The sequence below is a fragment of the Dasypus novemcinctus genome, chromosome 15 (genome assembly GCF_030445035.2).
Source record: "Dasypus novemcinctus isolate mDasNov1 chromosome 15, mDasNov1.1.hap2, whole genome shotgun sequence".
Lineage (NCBI taxonomy): Eukaryota > Metazoa > Chordata > Mammalia > Cingulata > Dasypodidae > Dasypus > Dasypus novemcinctus.
The window spans coordinates 43,886,496-43,905,072 of record NC_080687.1 but is presented as its reverse complement, the minus strand read 5'-3'; the positions used below and the strand labels follow the sequence as shown (position 1 = coordinate 43,905,072).

General features: G+C 37.9%; 1 protein-coding gene and 1 pseudogene across 4 annotated transcripts in view; one reads left to right on the top strand and one right to left on the bottom strand.

Annotated features, from left to right (window-relative positions):
* GPC5 (glypican 5) overlaps nt 1-18,577 on the top strand; it is a 1,751,919-nt gene that overhangs the window by 268,748 nt on the left and 1,464,594 nt on the right. The window lies entirely within an intron of this gene.
* Nucleotides 14,749-15,863, bottom strand: LOC139436591 (MAGUK p55 subfamily member 4 pseudogene; annotated as a pseudogene).

Genomic DNA, 18,577 nt, shown 5'->3' with positions numbered 1-18,577 from the left:
AACTTGCTGCAAGACTTCTGGCCTTTGAACTGGTGCAAGACTTCTGGCCTTTGAAACTGTCAGCCAATAAATTCCAGTTGTTTCAGTCAGTACATTGTATAGTGCTATGATAGCAGATCTGGTAAAGTAAGATACCACAATAGCAGCAGTAAAGATTTTACTTATTAGTTTAGTAAAGTCACTAAAAAACAAAAAAAAATTATAGCAAGCAGCAATACCCACATACACAGGGGAGTATATTATTTCATAGTTGCCATATTATGTTATTTAAAATGTTAAATGTCAACAAGAAATGAGAGAAATGCAATTAAATATAAAAGCATGTCCCATACATTTGATACAAAGCTATCAATAGAAACTGTCCCCCAAAAGTACAGGTTTTGGACTCAACTAGACAAAGTTGTTAAATCAGCTATTAAAATATTCCCAAAGAGGTAAAGGAAATCATACTATAGGAATAAGATAAATGTAATATAATGATATCTCACAAAATATAGAATATAAAATCAAAAGATAGAATTCATAAAAAGAATAGAAATTTTCGAATTGAAAAGTTCATTAAGAGAGTCAAATTCAGTGCAGATGTTAAGCTACTGATTTTGTTGCTCAAATCAGTAGCAGATTTGAGGAGGCAGAAGAAAGAATCAGCAAATAATTATTTGGTTAAAGATAGATCAACTAATATTAGTCAGTCTGAGAGACAGAAAGAAAAAAAAATGGAAAAAAATGAACAGAGACTTGTGGGATACCATTAAGTATTCCAATGTATTCATAGAAGTTACAGGAGAGGAGAGAGAAACGGAGCAGAAAGACTGTTGAAAAAATAATGAAAACTTACCAATTTGATGAAAAACTAATATCTATATGCAAGAATCTCAAAATCTCTATATAATCAACTCAAAGAGATAACCATCTAAACATCATAATCATACTACCCAAACTAGAGGGGCTCCTGATGGCTGTGGAGACATCCAGACAGTATAGTCAGGGCAGATAGCTCAGGAGATTGGTCCCTTGCCAGGGGGCCCTGCTTTGTAATTTATGCATCCCAGTGTGACAGAGTTGGCCTCACCTGTGTTTTCCCTACACATGGCTCTTCTGTCTTTCTATTTGAACCTATAATTAGTACTAGAGTTGGTAGGTATACATCCAAGAGACTTAAATCTTGGGGCTGTCTATGTGCCAGCTGGGCCTTGAATCTCAATGGAGTTGCAACACCTATTCTCCAGTTCATTGGACTCACCCTGGACAACTAACAAGGAGAAGACGATGGACAAAAAAAATGCCAAGGAACTGAGAGTATCTACAACTGCAAAAGAGAGTCCCATCCATTGGCCAAATGGGATCAAAGGCCCCTCTCCACTAAAGGTGGAGTGGGCATCACCATCCCAGAATCCTCAGGATTGAGAAAAGAACTATGGACAAAAGTAGACTCACTAGTATTCTACTATAGACCTATTGTGATTCTAGCAATGGATGAAAGATCTTCAATATGGAGGCAGTGGCCACTGGAAATTCTGGGGTTAGGGAGGAGGGAAACAGGTATAATACCGGGACATTTTTGGGACTTGGCAACTGTCCTGAGTGATATTACAATGACAGATACAGGTCATTGTATATCCTGCCATAACCTATGGAGTTGAGTGGGAGAGAGTATAAACTACAAAGTAAACTATAATCCTTGCTTAGTGGCAATCCTCCAAAATGTGTTTATCAATTGCAATCAATGTACCACACTAATGAAAGATGTTGCCAATGTGAGAAAATGTGGCATGTGTGGGGACTGGGACGTAAGGGTATCCCCTATATATTCTATGTAACATTTATGTAATCTAAGTAACTTTTTTTAAAAAAAATATTTATCTCTCTCCCCTCCCCAATCCCACCAGTTGTCTATTCTCTGTGTCCATTTGCTGCATGTTCTTGTTTTTGTCTGCGTCTGTTGTTGTCAGCGGCATGGGAATCTGTGTGTCTTTTTGTTGCATCATCTTGCTGCATCAGTTCTCCGTGTGTGTGGCGCCATTCCTGGGCAGGCTGCAATTTCTTTCGCACTGGGCGGCTCTCCTTATGGGGCGCACTCCTTGCCCATGGGGCTCCCCTACGCCGGGACACCCCTGCATGGCATGACACTCCTTGCATGCATCAGCACTATGTGTGGGCCAGCTGCACACGGGTCAAGGAGGCCCGGGGTTTGAACCGCAGACCTCCCATGTGGTAGATGGACGCCCTATCCACTGGGTCAAGTCTGCTTCCCTAAGTATCTTTTTAAAAATAAAGAAAATTATTTAAAAAAAATGAACCTATCATAATCAAACTGTCAAAACTACAAATAGCTTTTATGAATATAGATTTAAAAATCTTCAACAAAATACTTGCAAACTGTATTTAGAAGTTCTTAAAAATATTACAAACCATGATCAAATGGGACTTGTTCCAAGAATGGAAGCTTGGGTCAATATGTGAATAAAATCAACATAATATACCATATGAATAAAGGGAACACATCACATGATCATGTCAATAAATGTATGAAAAGCATTTGACAAAATCCAATACCCTTTTCTGATAAAAAAGTCATTAACTATTAATGGAAGGGAACTTCCTCTTGATAAAGTAATCTACAAGAATCTCATGGCTTCTTTCATAGTCAATGAATGAAGGAAGGTTTCCCCCTAGGTCAGGAAAAATGATGTCTGCTTTCATCGCATCTATTCAACACTGTGTATGAAGTTCTAGTCAGGCTAATAAAACAAGAAAAAGAAGTAAATCACATTCATATAGTTAAAGAATTGAAACTATTTCTATTTGTAGGTGGCATGATCTTACATATAGAAAATTCTAAAGAAACTGCAAAAATGTATATAGAGTTCACCAAAGTTGCAATGTCAATATACAAAACCAGTTACGTTTATCTACATGAACAATGAATGATCCAAAAAGGAAATTAAGAAAACATTTTGACTTGTCAGAAAGAATAAAATGAATTTAACCAGAGTATAAGTCTTGTACACTGAATACTACAAAATATTGTTAAAAGAAATTAAAGAAGTCCTAAAAAATGGAAAGACATTCCATGTTCATGAAAATACTGCTTACCACTGTTAAGATGGCTTTACTCCTCAATTTAATATAAAGAGTCCATGTAATCCCTATCAAAATCACAGCTACCTTTTTTTGCTGAAGTTAAAAAGCTGTTCCTGAAATTCATATTTCTTTATACTATATGAAAATATTCAAAATGGCTCAAAGGAATAAATGTAAGAGTCAAAATTATAAAATTCATAGTAGAAAAGGTAAGTGTAAATCTTTGTAGCCTGGGATTAGGTAATGGTTTCTTAGATTTGATACCAAAAGCATAAGTGGCCAAAGAAAAAACATTGATTTTCACCAAGTTAAAAACTTTTCTTTGTTCAAGTTCACTATTAGAAAAGTAAAAGATGACTCACTACATGGGAGAAAATATTTGCAAATTATACATCTGATAAGAATCTAGTATTTAGAATATATAATGAAATCTTATAAATCAACAATATAAAGAAAACTAACCCAATTTTAAAAAGGGCAAATTTGAATAGGCATTTCTCCAATGAAAACAAAGAAAAGGCCAATAAGTGCATGAAAAATATGCTCAACATCATTAGTGATTTGGTATATGTAAATCAAAACCACAATGAGATACCATGATATACCCACTATGGTGACTATAAGTTTTTTTAAAAGGAAAAATGGAAGTCTTGGTGAGGTTGTGCAGAAATTGAAACCCTCAAATGTTAGTGGGAATGTAAAATGATGCATACTCTGTGGAAAACAGTTTTGGCATTGTGGGGAAAAAAATTCGAAATATTGTATTAGAAGGGATAATTTTGGTGGGAAGTGAGACAAACTCAACTCAAATTAACCTAAGTTAATCAGTGTACTTATTGGATCACATAACCTAATATCAAAATGTTTAGATAACTGAAGGTGCGACTTGATGTAGTGCCTCATAAATAAAATAAGGTTCTTTTCTACCTTTCTCTGAAGCAGACATCTAAGTTTGTTTCTTTCTAAGGCAGGATGTTCCTAAACCCAGCAACTCTAAACTTGTCATCTAACAGTTTAGCAACAAAATTGAACCTATTACCTATCAATCAAAATCTCCTGTGCTCTTGCTCATTTTTCTGGTTTTGTGCCTATTTCTATCCCTGTAGCATCTACTGGTATGCTGACCAGCCACCCTAGGAAGATATCACTACTTTGTGGCTACATGTGGGATCACATTTGGAATCAGATGATCTATACCATGTGAAGTTAGAACTGGGGGTATTTCTAGAGGATGAATACAGGGTAACAATAAAAATAAAAAAAAAGGCCAAGAAATGAAGATGTATAATTTATAATAATAAAGGATGCAAACCATAATAAATATCTAATAGTATATTCCATATATAAGTGTAGTAATATAGACAAATAATAGAAATAATTTAAAAAATAAAGATATAAAACCATAATAACAAAAAACATAACTGAAATAATTATACTCTTAAGCAAATGCCAGAGCATAACGGGGAAATTACTGGAAGTAATTTATAAATGGGAGAAGCATAGATACAGGCAGAAAAAAACTATAGAAACAGAGAAATCCAGAGAGGCTGAGGAACAGTTCCCAGAGGAGAGAGAATTGATGAGCCATATGCATTATCACCCACAGCTGAACTCAGGGAGGGCGAAAGCCTGGAAGGGAAGGTAGAGACCTTGACTGAGCCACCATTTGCCTTACTATGTGGCAGGAGTCCAGGATTGCCAGCAGCTGACCTTTGGTAAGACAGCATGTCTGATGATGCCTTGATATGGAGTAAGCTTTTAATCCAATAAATTCACGTAATGAAAGCCAACCAATTTTGTGTACATTTCTATCAGCTTTTAGCAAACTAAAACAGAAATTGGTACCAGGAAAGTGAGGTGCTGCTGATACGCAAATACCAAAAATTTAGGAATGGTTTAATAAATGGGTAAGGGGTCAATTTTGGAAGGATTGTGACTTGCTTGATAGAAAAGGCCTAGATTGCTTTGATGATACTCTTGGTAAAAATATGGATTCTAAAGATACTTCTGATGAGGACTTTGATAAAAATAATGTGTCATTGCAAACAGGAAAGAAGGCGATCCTTGCTCTAAAGTGGCAGAGAGCCTGGCAAAGTTCACTCCTGATTTTAGATGGGAGGCAGAATTTGAAAGTGACAAGCATTGATATTTAGCTGAGGAGATTTACAAACTAAATGTTGAGAGGGCAGCCTGGCTTTGCCTTGTAGTTTATAGCAAAACATGAGAGGAAAGAGATAAGCTGAGAACTGAACTCCTGGGCACAAAGAAACCAGAAATTGATGCTTTGGGAAATAACAAGCTTTTGGAAAACAAGTCCCCAGAGATTCAAGTCTCACGTGCGGATTTGACTGAATATAGAACCAGGCAGTTTTTCAGTGTAAGTCAGGATTGGAAATGCAGTTATCCAAGAAGAATTTGTGGAAAATCTTCTGTCTGATGGGTTGGACCCCTGTGAGCTAAACTACCAAATTTTTTGTGAGGTTTGTAAGAAGCAAATCACCATCAGTCTAATTTAAAAGGGGAGAGATTAAAGGGAAAATACTTCAAGGTTAAAGCTGTGAGAGCAGAAGTCTGGACTTAAGACATCTTCTTGAGCCAAGAGAAGGGCCCCATCATGTTTAAGGAAATGGTGAGTTTGACCTGGCATTTGAATAGGGTGGGCATTCAACTCCATTGTTCAAGGAGAGTGTTGCTGCCTCAGGCTTTAGAGAAGGTGGAGCACATTCCCTGGGCATTGCACCTGTGCCCCTGAGATCAGGATTTGGGGAAGAGGGTTGCCATCACACCAGTGTTCTAGGGCGTGGCCCAGATTCCAGTGTCTATCAGGTGCTTTATGAGGGTGACACCAGCAAGATGGTCACTGGTAAATCCCATGGAGATGGTGAGAACCCTTCTACATGCGACCTTGAGAATAAACCATCATTTTATATCTGACTCTCAGACCTGGAAATAATAGGGTATATCCTGCTGCAGGTTTTTGGGACTGTTTCTGACCTGTGATCCCTGTTTTCCTTCAAGTTTCTCGTTATGGCAATGCAAACGTGTATCCTGAACTGTCCCTCTTTTGTATATTGGAATCAATAACTTGTTTCCCAAGCTTCACAGGCTACAGTGGAAGTGGAATTTCGCCCCAAGAAAGACTCCATGCCTGTAACTGATTTTGATGAGATTTTGTGCTTAGCATTGTTACTAAAATGACTTCAAGCTTTTTGAGTTACTCATGTAGAATGAAGGCATTTTGCATTTGGAAAGAACATGTGTTTTGGGGATCCAGAGGGCAAAGTGTGACAGTTGAAAGTTTTTTGTGGATCCAAGAAAAGATCATATTTTAATGCTAACCCATTCCAGTGAGTGTGGGATCCTTCCAATTGGATTGGATTCAGTTGGGAGGGCCTTTTAGTGGATTACTTCAGAGAGGCATAAACCAGGGTATATCTTAGTGATCTTATTAGAAACCTTTATAAATGGGAGAAATGTAGAGACCTGCAGAAAAAAGATGTAGAGACAGAGAATCCCTAAAAGGCTGAGAGAGGAGTTCCAGAAGCTGAAGGATGGAATCACCAGAGCACTGAGGCATGGAAAGAGGCCCCAGTATTCTGAGAGTGAGGTCTGGAAGAGAGGAGAGACAAGCCAGATGCCTGATCACTCACAGCTGAGCTCGGGGAGAAAGTAAGCCTGGAGGGGAAGGTAGAGACCTCAGAGGAGTCACCCTTCTGCCTTACCATGCGTCAGGAGTCCAGGATCACCAGCAGCTGACCTTTGGTTAGACAGCCTGTATGAAGATGCCTTGATTTGGACATTTTCACAGTCTCATAACTTTAAGCTTTTAAACTAAGAGTTCCCATTATAAAGTCCAACCCATTTCTTCTATATTGCTCCCAAGAGCTTTTAGCAATCTAAAATAGGAAGTATTTTTGTTGTTAGAGAAACAAGGATGAATAAGACAAGCTGGTTCCATGAGATCATGGGGCCTAAGTGGTCTAAAACATGTAGTTTATATATAAGCATGATATATTTGCTTGACATATGACTTCTGGAGTCCTTTTTAAGAAATGCAGATATACAGAAATACAATAAATAAATAAAGGCAACCACATGATCAATTACTGGTAGAAAATATAGGCCACTCTGAGAAGTAAAGATGAATTATGTTGTAAGTTATTGATAAACACATCCCATGTTCTGATATTTAATCAAAACAGCACACAGAAGCTATGTGAACAAAATTTAATAATCCAAATTTTATGTTAACTTACATTAATTATATAACCAGAGGGTATTGACTTCTGGATATATAGAAATAAACCTTCTCTTGTGAAACTTTACTACATTGATGTTGCAGATGAAATGCTAAACATAACCTAGAAATATAATTAAAATTAAATAGAAGAAATAGAATAGACAATTAAATGGAATAGAGTAAATTAACTCATAAGATTCATATTGTATAAATTACAATTTGAAATACACTAACAGTTGTAACTTATCAAATTTCTAATTGAGCCATTTTATAATCTCTTAATAGAATAAGACTAAAAGAGAAAAAATAAAATATTTCAGTTGAGACAAAAGATCTTGCTGTTGTTTTGGATCTTCAATGTAGACTCACTGCAAGGAGGAACCATACAGCAGATGCTACATTTGTTTCCAGGTTATATAAACAGAAGCTGGAGTCAAGAGTTTGGTGTCCATACATTCTTGTTACCAGTGGAGATTACTTTTGGGCCACAGAGGTTACTTAGCAAATGGACTCTTGGGGAGCTTCCTCCTCACTTTCCAGAATAGGGGGAAGCATAGGATGGCCTCTTTTCAGGACATTCCTCCTGGGACTCCTTCTTAACATCTGCTTTTTAAAGGGAAGGCAATGTGGAGGACCAGAGCCTGGGAGGGCTGTTCCCCTATCAGATGAGAGGAAGAAGAAGCTATTGAGGTGCTTCTGCTCATGCAAGGAACTTTAAGACAAGCTCTGTCTTGATCTGTGGCCCCTTCTGACTCTGTTTGGGGTTGGCTTAACTGGATGGACCCCAGGTTGGGGCAACTGGTTGATACAGGGCATAGCTTTACCATTTCAGCCTGATGCTTCTCTGTCTTCATTGGAGAACTCCTGCTCCAGAGGGTTCCTGATAGTGCTGTCAGGACCCTGCCAAATGCTGCATTTGTGGCCCCTCCTGACTCTGGATGGGGTTGGCCCGACTGGATGGACCCCAGATTGTGCCAACTGGTAGACACAGGGCATGGCTTTATCATCTCAGCCTGGTGCTCCTCTGCCTTCCTTGGGGACTGGCTGGTCCACAGGGTTCCTGGTTGTGTTTTCAGGACTCTGTTTGGAATATCAGGATGGAATGATAATTTTCAGAAACTCTCTGTTCTTCCTCAGTTAGTTTTTGTGTCATGTGTATGTTTTCTTTTCTCAATTCAAATTGGATTCTCTCAGCTATCAGAGCTCTTATCGCTGTATCATGAGCTTTATGCCTCTGGGAAATAAGAAGGCTTTCATAATACTCAGTGATTCTTTCAACTTTTCCTGAGAGAATTTCTGCTTGAATTTTATAAGTTTTCAGCTTTTCACATCCATTGCTGATGCCTTTATTTGCTTTGGAAAAGCCCTCCTCCATCATTAAAGGGTAAATTCTCTCCAAATTGAACATTGGATAAAATCTTGTTTCTTTTTCTTGATGAAGTTTGGTCTGGACTTGATGTTTCTGCTGGAGGTTGTGCCTTTCCCTTTGTAGTTGACTGATTTCTTACTGGAGCAAAGTTTTTTCAGTTTGGAATCTGTCCACATGACTTCAAGTTCATTGATTATTTTAGTTTCTTCTTCAAATTTTGTGTACATTTGTTTTCTTTTTTTCTTTGAGACTTCGTATGTAAACATTTAACTCTACCACATCAATCAGCCCTCCTTTGGATTCTTCATCTACGTGGTTTCCATTTTCTGATGTCTTCAGTATATCTAATTCCTTGTTCCCAAGATCCTATTATCTTCCTCAGTAGTAGCAGCTGAATCGCAAATCTTAAGGAAAGGATCACCTGGAGGCTTGATCTGATCCACTTTATTTTTAAGAACTTGCTCCATAGGCAGTTTAGAGTTTTCTGAGATTTTTCTCTCTTTAGTAAGTTTTCCCAGTTTTCCCTTCTGTTTTTGAGATTCCTGTGAAGGCAGGTTTATGCTTCTTTCAAGCCTGGGCATTTCCTCTACCGCCCCAGTTATTGCTGTGTGAAGCTGTTCTGTATTCTCCTGAGAGATTTTGAAAGATGATTTGGTTGGTTCTACTTGATATTGCATTGCTTTGTTGAGTCTTCTAATGTTTGAGTGTTGATTGCCATGTCAGCCGTCATATCTCTCTTTTCTAGGAATTTTTAGTCTCATGTCCTTTAAGTCCAAGTAAAGAATTGTTGCTTTCCAATTCTTTATTCATGGTCTTCACATTTACACTTTCTGATACTTTGTTCTTGTGTTTGGCTTTTGTTATCGTTGACTTAAGCTCTCCATATTCTTTTTCAATGTGGGGAAACTTATCAACAATTTGTTGGGTTCCCTCCAGAAGAGCTGAAAGGCCAGTGGCAAGTTTTTTGTCTCTTCTTCCATCATAATAAGATTTAATAATAAAAATCCCCACTATAATTATCCAAGCCACTTTTTCCCACAGCCTTCCTTGGGGATCTAGGCTTGGTATAAAGTCCCCTGGCAAAGCTTCCAACACGTGGCACAATGTCACCAGGATCAGGATTGTGCAGAGCGTTGTGGCTATCAGCCGACCCTATGAGGCTGTCCAGGCCTCTGCTGCTGAGTTTCCTTAGGTCACCGGGAGTCTGTTGCCACAACACAAAATAGAACTCTGTGGTGAGCATCCTGCCTGGAACCTCCCACTGCCTGGCAACTAAAGAAGACCTCAGTGTGGGTGGGGAAGGGATCAAGAAAGATAGTGCCTCCATTTTCCCCACATCTTCCCAGAAATCATTGATCACATCATAAGGCCTGGGGAATATGAACTAGGCTCTGTAGGCCAGCAAGGATGCCCTGTGGCTCTGGCCACACTAGGTGTTTCCTGGCTACCTTAGGGAAGGAGATAAATTTCTTCCCATTCAATTTCTTCTGAACTTGTTGGGAGGCTTCATAGTAGAGGATTTGCTCATCTCCAATGCTGGCCACTGATTTCCTTTCTCTTCAATAAATGTTTTATTCTGTGGCCTGGGAGAATAAAGCAGCCCATGGTGATAGGCAACACTGTTCCCAGCTTTGTGTCTGACAGAGCTTGAATGTGTTTTACGAGAAAGATATGTGTTATGATGGGCCCTGCATGGGGTTTCAACTCACTTCACTAATTTCACCTTTAAAAACTGAGGGAGAAACTTTGGAATTTTTAAGTCTTCAGATTTGAAGCACATGCTGTCTAACTTTGATCTTTGGATTCACTTTCATTTTTCTCTTCTGACAATTCACATAATGGCTGCATTGACCACAAGTTTTGCTGGCTTCCATGTTACTCTTCATTAACTATATTATTTTAAGTATTTACTTTGAAATAATTTTAAATCTACTAGACAGTTGCAGAAATAATGCAAACTCCATTCTGGGAATTTTAACGTAACACCACACCCCAGATACCCAGATCCAACAATTTCATAATTTTGCCACCTTCGCCATTCTCTCCCTCCCCCCCTCCCCTCCCTCCCCTCCCTCCCCTCCCTCCTTCCCTCCCTGCCTTCCGTCCTTCCTCTCTTTCTTTCTCTCATCTATCAATCTATCACAGGTTGTACACATTATCCTTGAACATAGTACTTCCATGTACATTTTCTATGAGTAAGGATATTAACTTATGTAACTGCCTTAAGCACTGTTATCAAATTTGAGAAATTTTAAAACACTGATGAAAACCTGACACCCTAATTCTTATTTTCTTTATATATCACATAATGTCCTTTTGAGCCTTTTCTTCCCCATTCTTAGATTCCATTCAGTGTCATGCATTGAATTTAATTGCCACTATCTCTTTAGTTCCTCTTTCCTTTTTCTAATTGTGGAAATACATGTGTGTGTGTGTGTATTTGTGTGTGTGTATCTTCCTACCCCAAACATACTATTCAGTGGAATTAATCACATTCACAATGTTGCAATACCTTTATCAACTTGCATTACTAGAACTTTCCCTTCACCCCAAACAGAAAACCTACACTCATTTTGCATTAACTCCCATTGCCCCTGCCTCCCATCCCTGGAAACCTGTACTCTATTTTCTGTCTCTGCGTCTTTGCATGTTCTCTGAAATTGTTTTGGTTGACATGGGGCTTAAATTTAATATAGTCTTTAACAAACTTTTTTACTTTGATATGAGTTTTACATCTTCAATAGTATACATAAACTATGTTCCTATACTGCTCCATCTTCCCACCTTTGGGTAGTTTCTCTCACAAATAAAGTATTTATATATTATGTGTCAAAAACCATTAATTTATCATTATCTTTTATGTATCTGCCTTTTACATTCTCAAGAATGTCAAAAGAGAAGAAGTGGAGTTACAAAATTGTAATAATACTGGTATTTATATTTGTCGAAGTCATTATTGTTATGGGAGATTTTATTTATTTCTGTGATTTGAGTCAGTTGTCCGGTGTTCTTTCTCTTCAACTTTCACAGTTCCCACTTGTACTTCTTTTAGGAGAAGTGTAGTGGTGATAAAGTCCTTCCCTCAGGTTTTGTTTAACTGGGAATATCCTAATACTTCCCTCATTTTGAAAGACAGTTTTGCCAATTACAAAATTCTTCTTTAGAGATTTTGTTTGCTTTCAGCCATTTCAATATGTCTTTCCACTGCCTTTTTACCTCCGAGTTTTCCAAAGGGAAATTGGCATTTAATCTTATTGAGGCTTTCTTGTATGTGGCATGTTGCTTCTCTCTGGTGGCTTTCAGGATTCCCTGTATTTGGCATTTGATTGTCTGGTTATAACATGGCGTAGTGTGGGTCTATCTGGGTTTATCCTGTTTGACATTCATCTAATCTTGGATGTATGTATTCATGTGTTCCATTAAATTTGGGAAGTTTTCAGCCATTATTTGACTGATTATTCTTTATGCTTCTTTCTCTCTTTCTTCTCCTTCTGGGACTTCCACAATGTGTATATTGGTACACTTGATTTGTTCACTTTTCTTCATTCCCTTTCTTTCTACTTCCTAGACTGGTTGATTTTGATCACCTTATTTTCAAGTTCACTGATTATTTCTCCTGCCAGTTCCAATCATCTGTTGAACCTCTATAGGGAATTTATAATTTCTGAATTTATAATTCAGCTCTTTGTTTCCTTTTCATAATTTCTACTTCTGTATTGATACTGTCTTTTGTGTTAATCTATCACTTTCCTAATTTCCTTTAGTTCTTTGTGTATGTTGTCCTTTAGCTCTTTGAGCATATTTAAGACTTCTTAAAAAAACTCTTTGTCTTGTATGCCTCAAGTTGTGCCTCTTCATTCATGATTTCTATTGCTCTAATCTCTTCCTTTGCCTGGATCATCACTTCCCATTTCTTTTTCTTTTTAATCTTTTGTAGAAAGTTGTACATTTTTATATTTTTGGTGTTATCAGTATAATTTACACTCTGAGGCATATGTTTCTTTAGCTTGTATCCCGCTAGTGTTATGATAAAGAGCTAAGGAAAAAAAGGGAAAACTAAAATCCTTTCCAATTCTTTGAACATTGACCTCTGTGAGTGTTCTTCTTCAGAACTCATCCATGCAGGGTGTTGGGAGAATAGCTTCAGGTCAAAGAGTAAGGCCTTCATGATCTTTTCTGCATATATCTATTGTCTTGCATATGTGTCTGCCCTTGGAATTATCTGGTTTACACCAATAACAATGTCCCCTCTTCTCTAGGAAACTATCTCCACATGTTCTCGTGCACTATTCTTTATGTCCTGTAGCTAGGAGCCCCTTGTCCCATGTAGCATGACTTGTATGCTCTCCTACAGAAAGCTGTAGGAGAGCTCAGTGAGCTACCTTCTCTAAGCAGGGAAAGTTCTGCACATAGAATTCATAAGATCATCACTGGAAAGATTGTACCAAATATACTTGCTGTCAATATGTGCAGAAGGATTACTTTGCTTCCTCTGAAATGGGACCATGGATCTTCCCTGGGGGCATGGACTAACTCTGTATGGGACCCATGATGGAAGGACCAGCAAGGATTCCATGAGATCCTAGCAAGTTTAAGTAGCCTTTTTCTTTATACCGTGCTCACTCACTCACTGCAATCTTTTAGCTGTTTTCTGGAGCTTTGAGAAAGATATTTCTGCCAGTTGATGCTGGCTGTTCAGTTTCTATAGGGGGACAGAGCCTTGAAGCATCTCAGTCCACTATGTCAGTTGGGATTGGCAAATCACCAAGAGTCTCTTTGAGCAGGTAGCACTTCCACCTTGAAAAATTGGGGCCTGCTTTCTCTTCATTCCACTTTCTATTTTTGTTCATTTGGGGAGTGAGTAAGCAGAAGATACACATTATAATCTGTGTTCCAAAGTTACCCAGTGGAAATGTAAACAGTGATAGCAACAGAAAGCCAGAAATGATACTTTACCAGTAGGGTGAGTATTTGGTTATGCAAAATCTCACCTTATTCTATTCATTTAAATTTAGAGATCTTGTCTGGATTTCAAAATTGATCAAAGAGCTCTGATTTTAGTCTGGCCTTTAGGGACTGATGCAAGAATAGGGAATTTTTATTCCTCATTCCTATAGGAGTCACTCTAAAATCACTCCCCCATATTTTGAGTATAAGCGGTTATAATTTATCTTAATACAAGAGTTAATTGTTAGAAAAATTTTCCACAACATGAAAGGAATGCTAAATATTACTGCAAGAATTTCAGTGATTTAATTGGGCATGTTACCTGAGTTGTCTGTAGGTAAAAGTATTTTTTTAAGATTTATTTTTTATTTATTTCTGTCCCCTTCCCGCCCCCCCCCCCCAGCCCCCTTCTTGTCTGCTCTCTGTGTCCATTTGCTGTGTGTTCTTCTTTGTCCACTTCTGTTGTTGTGAGCAACACGGGAATCTGTGTTTCTTTTTGTTGCATCAACTTGTGTCAGCTCTCCATTTGTGCAGCACCATTCCTGGTCAGGCTGCACTTTCTTTCGCGCTGGGTGGCTCTCCTTATGGGGCGCACTCCTTGCAGGTGGGGCTCCCCTACGCAGGGACACCCTTGTGTGGCAGAGCACTCCTTGCATGCATCAGCACTGCGTGTGGGCCAGCTCCACATGGGTCAAGGAGGCCGGGGGTTTGAACCACAGATCTCCCATGTGGTAGATGGAAGCCCTATCCACTGGGCCAAGTCCACTTCCCACAAATATTTTTTTTTAATGCTATTTATTGTTGATAAGAATCATACTATACTATTTATTTATTTATTTTTAAATTCAGTCCCATATTTATTCATCCAAGGTATACACAACTGCCAATCAGAGCTCCTGATAGTTGATAGAACCAAAACTGAAATCAGCGTGTAGCTTGGTAGTTCCACTTTCAGTACGTTTATGATATATCTACTCACTGTGGAGATCTCTGATAACTTCAAAATGGGGGTGGGGGTGACTTAAGGTATCACCAGTTCAAGTATATTTGCATTTTCATAAGCTCACACTCTTCTTTATCCAAAGGAATTAATGCCTATAGTAGAATTTTAGATGGATGCCAGGAGGTTTCTGGGGAAAGAGATCTTTAAAGAACCTTTCTTGGACAGGAAGCCAGTCCTGGGAGAGAGGGAGCAAGACTGCCATGCACAGGGTAGGTTTGAAATAACACCACACTCACAGGTGATTGATTTGAGGCAGGTATGGGACTGGTAAGGCTGAGACCACAAGAATTCCTGTTGCTTTCTCTTCAGAAGGTGGTTAGAAGGGATTAGCCCAGCACAGGCACCAAGGTCCGAGATTTTCCGGGCCTGCCACCAGGGGGCATCATTTTGGTCCACAATCTGGAGGATGTTCTCCTTCCCGAATGGCAACCCGGCATCTACTACGGGGATGGTGGAATCCTCCTGGGGCCAGTACTTGGTCATGGCATGAACATGCACTATCTTCTGGTTATTAACGGGAGGGTCAGAAACTGGAACCATCTTGAACATGATTGTGCCACGGACATGGCCAGAATATGGATCACTTGCTCAGGGTCCAGGCCCTCAACCGTAATGCCATCCACTTCCATCAGTTGTCTCTAGCATATAACAGCCCACTCCTCTCAGCCAGTCCACCATGGATGACCCTGGCCACCAGGATGTCCCCTGTTATTTCGTGGCGCTTGATGATGGTCCCCAGAAGCTGTTGGGTTTTCACCAATCAATCCACATTGCTTCCTCATTCTCAGAGATATTGTCTGGCAGTGGGGGAAGAAGGGGTTCAAAATCTTTCTGAGATACAGTGTCATGAGCACTGAGCAAGGCCTTAAAGTGTGGATCCTGGAGGATTTGTCTTAGCTCTTGGATCTCAGGAGAATTAGGGGTTCTACATAAAGATCCACTACCTCATAGGATAACGCCTATGCATAGGCTGTGGTGGGATTGGTTTCTTTTCTTTATATTCCTGGAGGCAATCATAAACCTTTAGCAGAGCCTGCAGCTATGGGGAATGGAGGAGATCATGTGAGAGACACTCCATTCACGTCTCGGCTGTAGAACAGACTCAGCTCCTGCAACACAAGCTTCAGGATTTGGGAAAGACCATTCTCTGGATTGGTTGCTGTTGACAGCTTCATGTCCTTCTTGTCTGGTGGATCTGCTCCTTTGTCTGACTGTATCATCCTCCCTGCCTGAGCTTCCGGAAGGAATTCAGAGTAAAGTCTATTGCCACGTGTTGGAGCAAGATGCCTGCCAACTTCTGCATGGGTTCAGGCTTCCTGGGTTCCTGTCTTCCTGGGGCTCATTTCTCTCAGGGCTTAGCTCCTCTGGTTTCTCCACAAGGTCAGCTATAGACTGTGAGGCTCTCTAGGATTTGCCTCTTTCCATACCTACAGCTGTACAGGCAAACAGCTTGTCTCTCTTCCTGGGGCCTCTGTTGTGTTCAATTGAGCCTTCTCTCCTTCCTCTTCTTCTTTATGTGTTTACTTCCCAGGTTTCAGTATAAAAACCCATACTATACTATTTAAAGTTAGATTTCATCATGTAGAAGATTGAGAAGTAGCAAGTAATTTTTGTCCAATAGAGTTTTAATTATTTTGTACTATTGAAGAAACTGACCGCAATTGTTTATTTTCATGTTTCTGTAAAATGTTAACCATATTTTATATCTAACATTAAAATAGTATTCCAGCTTTTCTTCTTTCACTAAGTATAATGTTATTCTCTAGTATTCTCCTATCAAACAACTTTATTGTTCTACTTGTTACTTAATTAAGGAACTAAACCTTTCACACCTACTCATTATGTATTTATTTTAGAGCAATATTTATGTCTTTTTAAAAGTTACATTTTTTCCCTAACACTTTTGAAGAAACTATAAACATTAGAAAAATTACTGCTTATATTGGTTGAGAATTTTTTGTGGGAGGTGACAGAAATGCAACTGAATTAACTCACATCTCCTGAGAGGAGTATAAGTATTGGATCACATAAATTAATGTCAAAAGTATAGGTAATAGAAGATGTAACTGACTTAGTTGTTCAGAAAGGTTATCATGTCTTTTCTCACTCTGATTGAAGTGTTTATCTTTGTTTCTTTCTCAGGCAGACTGTCTCCAACTCTAGCAGTTTTAGGTTTATCATCTTTCAGGTTAGCAAGAAAAAATAGAACCCATTTTTCCATTTATCAAAGTCCCTGGTGCTATTGTTCATTTTTCTAGCTCTATGCCTATTCCTATCCCTGAAACAGCTTATGACACTGACTGACCATCCTTGAATGATCTTCCCTCCCTGGAGCCACGTGTGGGATCAGCTGATCTAAACCCTGTCAATTTAGATTTGGAGAGGGGTCCTCCCAGAAGATGAATACAGGGCAACAAGAAAAAGGAAAGAAAACTACAACAACCAAAACAATCAGACAATAAATGAAGGTGTAAAATTTATAAGAATAAAGGATGTAATCTGTATTGAATGTCTAATTGTTAGGAATGTTTCAAATAGCACAACAAACATGGAGCAATAAAGTAAGATAAACACATAAAAATAAAAACATTAAAAAAGATAAAAACATAATAGGAATAGAAAACTGAAGAAATTATAGAACTCTCATGTAAATCCAAGAGTGTAATAGAGACTTACTAGAAGCATTTGCTTTAGAATCAGAAATATGACAACTGTCATATATCACATACTCTAATTCTATGTTTACACAGAGGCAAGAATTAAAACAAGTAGATAACAAAAATTTAAAAAGATATCTTTTTGTTGGGAAAAATTATTTAGGATTTGATAAACTGAAATCCAGATAATTGTCTACCTATAATTTTAGTTAAATTCAAAATCACACTGATATATTCATGACCCTTTCTCATACACTCTTTTTGTGATGGAGTCAGAGTATACATAGGACTTAACACAGCTAAATACTGGGAATGATAAAGGAATAGAATACTGAACACAATGTTTATGGGCCTCACATTTTTTCTCATGGACAAACCTGGTCACACGATCTTCTTGGAGGTGTGGATTGCATAATGGTTCCCAGATTTTGTACACTTTATGTTGTCATAATTCTTTACATACCTTTATATGAAGCTTTTTACACTTTTTAAAAAAGATAAATTCATATATTAAATGAAGGGTTTGTTGAAAATTTAATTTAATTTTTAGCTATGCTAGTATTTTTATATGGTTTATAATTTATTTTGGTTTTGTTCTAGTTAGCAATTAAATATTTCCCCCATAATCTCTGTAGATTTTAAATACTTGTATTGGCAGAATATAAAATTTTGGTCATGATATAGCAAAAAAAAAAAAAAGAAAACCCTTTAATTTGTTCTACTTAAATACAATGATGTGAATCTCTTTTATGTATTGTTAAAGAAGTTGAATATATATAATAAAGAACTCAAAGTGACATTTACTAATTGGTCAGGTTGAAATGAACATATGAAACAAATTTAAGTTTCACCATGCTCTGTTTTCTATAGTAAGGGGAGATTTCTTTTTGGTTGTTGTTTTCTTTAATTAATTTTAAAGAGACAAATACTCTGTAATTGTTAAATTATTTTATTATAGAGCCTATTTAAACATCTTAAATGCATATCTGTATGTTTTTATAGCTATTAAGGTTTTTGAAATATATTTTATGTAATTATGTTGTCATAAAATGTGGCTAGACAATAGAAAGAAAAGTCCACAATTTATGTTTTTAATCACTTAAGATAAGTTTGTTGATTCTTTGAACATATACTACCTGGATCTACACCCCTTTGTTCTCCAACCTCACAGTAGTTTCATTGTAATTTCTGGTATTTAAAGTGTAAGTCTGGTACAATTGCTTTTCCTTTACAGTGATCAAAAAAGATAAAATGATTTTGATGAAATTTGAATAGTT